The following is a 5,692-nucleotide window of genomic DNA, read 5'->3' on the forward strand; positions in this document are numbered from 1 at the left end:
AACTCTGACTGTCCGAGTCAAAACTCTGAGTTTCTCTCATTCTGACTCTGTCGAGTCAAAACTCTGACTCTGTCGAGTCAAAACTCTGACTCTGTCGAGTCAAAACTCTGACTCTGTCCGAGTCAAAACTCTGGGAGACACTTTCAGGCCACGAAATCTAGGTTTTCACCCTAATTTGATGCGCCATCAAGCCGTCTTCGACCCCAAACTCATCCATGCATCAAATAACAATCATAACATCATTAAATATGCATAGATCAAGCCTATCATGCAATTTTAACCATTAAAATTCATATAGGCATGCGACAAGCACGACGAAATACAGAGAAACAGGCTCTGATACCACTGTTGGGTTTCGCTACGGGTTCCTAGCATGCGATCATATCGATCTAGGGTTTGGTTTACTAGGTTTCATGCAGCGGAAGAAAGATCTAAACCTAGTCAAACGTCACACGCAACCAAACCTGCAAAACCCGAACATATCGTGTATATCACCGTTGGAATCAAATACTTACCTCTTTCCTGAAGAAACAGAAGTAGGAGTCGATCCGGGGCCTGTTTAATCACCTAAGACTGAAGTTACAGTCCCTCTACACGTATCCACACCGACGGAAAGTATTCCAAACGCTTTTGGAACCGATCTGCTAGGATCTGTGAAGTATATGAAGTGGGATCTTATCCCAGGAGCTAGAACTATTAAAGAAATGATTTCTTCTGAGTTTTTGCTCTGTCTTAGGGTTCTGAAAGTGAGTTCTTCCCTTAGGACGGCGTCCAACACCTCCTTATAAGTTAGAAACCCTAATCCTTGTGAAAAGAGACTTTTTCCGAGTATTGACTCGGTCCGAGTCAGAACTCTGACTCGGTCGAGTCAGAACGAATAATAGTTCCCCTGGGATTAATCTTCACGACAGCTCGCCAATCAATGTCTGACCTTCTTGTAATTTTCTTCGGATAAGGGATGTAACACACTTGATCTGCTTGAGAAGCCAATATAAAAGGATCATATTTTCCGTATCGACGTGTGTAACATATGTCAAAAACACCTGTTTTGTTGACTCTGATCCCTCGCATGGGTGTAGGATCAAACCAATCACACCTGAACATCATCACTTTGAGTCCAAAATGACCTGCATATTGGAGTTCAAAAATCTGCTGCAGTAGTCCGTAAAAATCGGGTTCGTTATCAGATGCACAGTACTCTGACCCTTTCACAGAAACACCAAAATTATGTGTCGAACGATGTTGTCCGTGTTCATGTGTGTGGAAAACGTAGCCTCTGGTAAAAAATATAGGCCAACATGTAACACGACAAATGGGCCCTTGAACTAGCTCATGCAACCACAATGGATGATCTTCTGGTGACGTTCGAATCTGCAAAACAAAGAAAAAATAGGTTGTTTAAATATCAATATATACTTGATCGATCTTAAAAATGGGTATAAAAAAGAAATTTGATGAAAAATTCTTACATATTCTTTTAACCACGTAGCAAACCCTTTTTCTTTAATTTTGGTCAATTCCTCGTCATTTACGTCACCATACATGTTGTATACTTGTTCATCAAAAATCCTGCAAAATAAAATGAAAAAAACTTGTAAATGAATTAATGTAAAAAAATTGTACGCCATAAATAATTAAATGTATAAACGAACCTTTCAAAAGGTAGTACTTCTTCGCAATTCAACAATACAAAAGTATGTACCACATGATAGTCTTTTTCAGATAAGTAGGCATCGCTGGCCTTACCACCACATCTTCCTTTTCTGTAAAATATATGGGGAATATTTGCATTCGTCGGATAACTAGGACCATCATCGCAATGGGATGATTTTCTTATACTTCTGCTTTTTGTTGCCACATTATCTTCAAAATAATATGAGGTAAAGAATGATATTTCCTCATTGATATACTGTTCAGCAATTGATCCTTCAACAAAGGCTTTTTGTTTTGCCTTTTTCTTCAAATGGTACATAAATCTTTCAAACGGGTACATCCACCTAAAAAAAATATAAAATTAAACAATCATCAGTTATGTAAACAAGTATGCAGAGGATTAAGTCTTATATATTAATTAAACGAAACACAATAATTAATTATAACGTACCGAAATTGAACTGGTCCACCAAGTTCTGCTTCTCGTGGTAGATGGATTGGTAAATGTTCCATCACATCAAAAAATGACGGTGGAAATATTTTTTCCAGATTGCAAATTACCAGAACTATGTTTTGTTTTAGCATGGTGATATCTTCAAGTTTAAACGTCCGATTGCAAATCACCCGAAAAAATGAACTGATCCCTGCACAATAATCACGTATCAAGTTTATATATATATAGTTCACATATTAAAAAACAACATTAAAAAATATATTGACATACCTGATAGACTCTCGTGTACATATTGTGGAAGTAGTTCTGCAAATGCTATTGGAAGCAATCGTTGCATAAAGACATGACAATCATGACTTTTCATACCCGTTAATTTATTCCCTGCAATATCAACACATCGCGCCAGATTTGAAGAGTAACCATCGGAGAATTTCACATCATCCTTCAACCACCGAAAAAAATTCTTCTACTCTTCTCCAAATACACGAAAAACTGGAACCGGTGCCTTCCCATCTTCTGTAAGTTCCAACTCCTTCCTCAAACAAATTGATTTTATATCCTTCCTTGAGTTTGGATTGTCCTTCGACTTTTGAGGTACATTCAACACCGTGTTTATGATGTTATCGAAAAAGTTCTTCTCGATATGCATGACATCAAGATTGTGTCGCAACTTGTGATGTCTCCAATATGGCAATTCCCAAAATATACTTTTTTTGTGCCAATTATGATATTCACCATATCCTTCAATCGGCAAATGATCATTTCTACCGACTTCTACAGTAACCCCTAACCCATATGATCTCACACAATCTTCAATCCGTTCGAATAATATTTCATCTCCCGTCAGTTCAAGCAGACTAGAATCACTTACAACGCGATTCTTACGAAAATTCTTCTTGTTTCGGCGCAATGCATGATTCCTTGGTAAGAAACGACGATGACAATCAAACCAACTCGTTTTTCTCCCGTTCGGCAACCAAAATGCGTTGGTCTCATCCATACAGTACGGACAAGCTAGCCGACCATGCGTTGTCCAACCAGACAACATCGAGTATGCTGGAAAATCACTAATTGTCCACATCAGCACCGCACGAAGCAAAAAAATTTTGCTTTATTGACACGTCGTATGCCTCAACCCCAATACTCAAAGGTCTTTCAACTCTTCTATCAACGGTTGAAGGAAAATATCCAAACTCCTCCTAGGATGTTTAGGTCCCGGAACTAATATTGATAGAAATAAAAATTCTCTATTCATACACATGTCCGGAGGTAAATTGTACAGTGTTAAAATCACCGGCCATAGAGAATAATTTGGACCAGACATCCCAAATGGATTAAATCCATTCGTGCATAATGCTAGATATACGTTTCTAGTCTCACTTGCAAAATCAGGAAATACCTGTTGAAAGTGTTTCCATGCTAAACCATCAGATGGGTGATGCATTTCTCCATCAGCCGTCGAATTCTCGCCATGCCATCGCATAAATGATGTTGTCTTTTCGGATTGATATAACCTTTTCAAACGATCTGTTATAGGCATATAAAACATTCTCTTCAAAGGAATTAACTTGCCTTTTTTTGAAGCTTTCCGACGTGGTCGATATCTGTCTTTCCCGCAGAAACGACATTCCATCAATTCTGCATCTTCTTTCCAAAAAATCATACAGTTGTCTTCACAAACATCAATCTTCCGGTAAGGTAGACCCAACGTACGCATCAGACTCTTCGCCTCATAATATGATTCTGTTGCAGTGTTACCTTCCGGAAGATACTGTTTAAACATCTGACTGAAGCCATCCATACATCTCTCCGGAAGATTGTAGTCAATCTTCATATTCATCAATTGTGAAGATAATGATAATCTTGACAGCCCTTGTACGCAACCTTCATATATCGGAGTGTTCGCCGTATTAAGCATATCATAAAATCTTTTCGCTTCAACATTTGGCTCTTCTTCCATATATGGAGAAGGAGCAACGTTGGGAAATGCATCATTCACCATCTCTACATATAGATTTCGGTCTTGATCTTCTTGAAAGATCGGAGGTAGCGACGTGTTTTCCACAAGTTGTTCTTGCATTTGTGAAACACGTGATGATGACGACGTATCATACGTTTCTCCATGAGCCAGCCAAACATAATAGTTTGACATAAAACCTCTTCTATAAAGGTGCTTACACACTTCATACTGACTTCGCCATCTTTTATTCTCGCATTTTGAGCACGGACATGGTAACTTCGAACTCTCAATATACGACGTTTGACTTGTTGCAAACGCCATAAAATATTGTAATCCTTCAGCAAACTCACTCGAGATTTGATTAGAAGAATCAAATCTATTATACATCCACATTCTGGATGAAAAAGACATTTTTTGGTAAATAAATTTTTCTTTTCGGTAATAATTTTTTTTCCTATCTATGCATGCTCATCGCAGACGGGTATATAGAAGAACGTTGCGACGGAATTGCGACCGATATTTTCTGTCGTAAAATGATTTGCGACCGAAATGCAACAGAAATGCGACAGAAGTTAGGTGACATACCATTCACGTGTGTACCTAATTTTGCGACACAGCGGTGAGTCGCATGTCGGTCGCAAATATTGAGCGACTCCTATAGTATGTCGCATATCGGTCGCATAATTTCCGCGATGCATAATATCTGTCGCAAATGTGTCGTACACGTGGTCCGACCGAACATATATGTCGCAAATTCTGTCGGTATATACCGACAGACAATCTGTCGTAAAGTATCTGTCGTTTTCCGTCGTCTTTCTGTCGCAAATATGTGCGACAGATATATCGATCGTAGTCGGTCGAAAAGTTGCGACAGATTTTGCGTCCAAGTCCGACAGAGATATTTTTCCGAGATTGTGTCGCTTTTTAGTCGCGGTCTGTCGCAAAATATGTTGCGACAGAAACTTCGGTCGCAAAAGGTGTCGCAAATTACAGTTTTTCTTGTAGTGTTCTGGACTTGTTTTAGAGCTTAGTAATTGTTACTATGTTCCTGCGATTAGCAGAAACATTATTTCTATTTCATGTCTGGATTTGGATGGTTTTCGATTTGTGATTGAGAACTCGAGTTTGATGATTTATCGAGACGATATTTACTATGGTAATGGTTATCTAGTTAATGGTTTGTACGTCTTGAATGATCAGCCTTCGAACTCGACATCATCCATCTATAGCGTGAGTACTAAACGGTTTAAGCCGAACAACTTAAACCCGACCTTCCTCTGGCATTATCATCTAGACCATATAAACGAGAAGCGCATTCAGAAACTTCATTCTGAAGGTCTTCTGGATTCATTTGACTGTGAGTCTCTTGAATCTTGCGAGTCTTGTTTGATGGGCAAGATGACAAAGCATCCTTTCAAAGGGAAAGGACAGCCAAGAGTTCACTGACTATCTAGTTGATTGTGGTATTGTATCACAATTAACTCCTCCTGGAACGCCACAATGGAACGGCGTGTCAGAAGGAGGAACCGAACACTGTTAGACATGGTTCGGTCTATGATGAGTTAGACAGATCTTCCGAAGTCTTTTTGGGGCTATGCTTTAGAGACCGCTGCGTACCTGCTGAA

At 39.0% G+C, this 5,692-nt stretch overlaps 1 long non-coding RNA gene across 1 annotated transcript; it reads right to left on the reverse strand.

Annotated features, from left to right (window-relative positions):
* Window positions 1-932: 932 nt before the first annotated feature.
* Window positions 933-1,741, reverse strand: LOC104807110. The gene is made up of 3 exons (XR_770721.2): window positions 1,653-1,741; window positions 1,470-1,569; window positions 933-1,371 (listed from the first exon to the last, which is right to left on the reverse strand). It is a non-coding gene; the product is annotated as an uncharacterized LOC104807110 (long non-coding RNA).
* Between the last annotated feature and the right edge of the window lie 3,951 nt (window positions 1,742-5,692).

Source organism: Tarenaya hassleriana, unplaced genomic scaffold, assembly GCF_000463585.1.
Source record: "Tarenaya hassleriana unplaced genomic scaffold, ASM46358v1 Cleome126, whole genome shotgun sequence".
In the NCBI taxonomy this organism is placed as follows: Eukaryota; Viridiplantae; Streptophyta; class Magnoliopsida; order Brassicales; family Cleomaceae; genus Tarenaya; species Tarenaya hassleriana.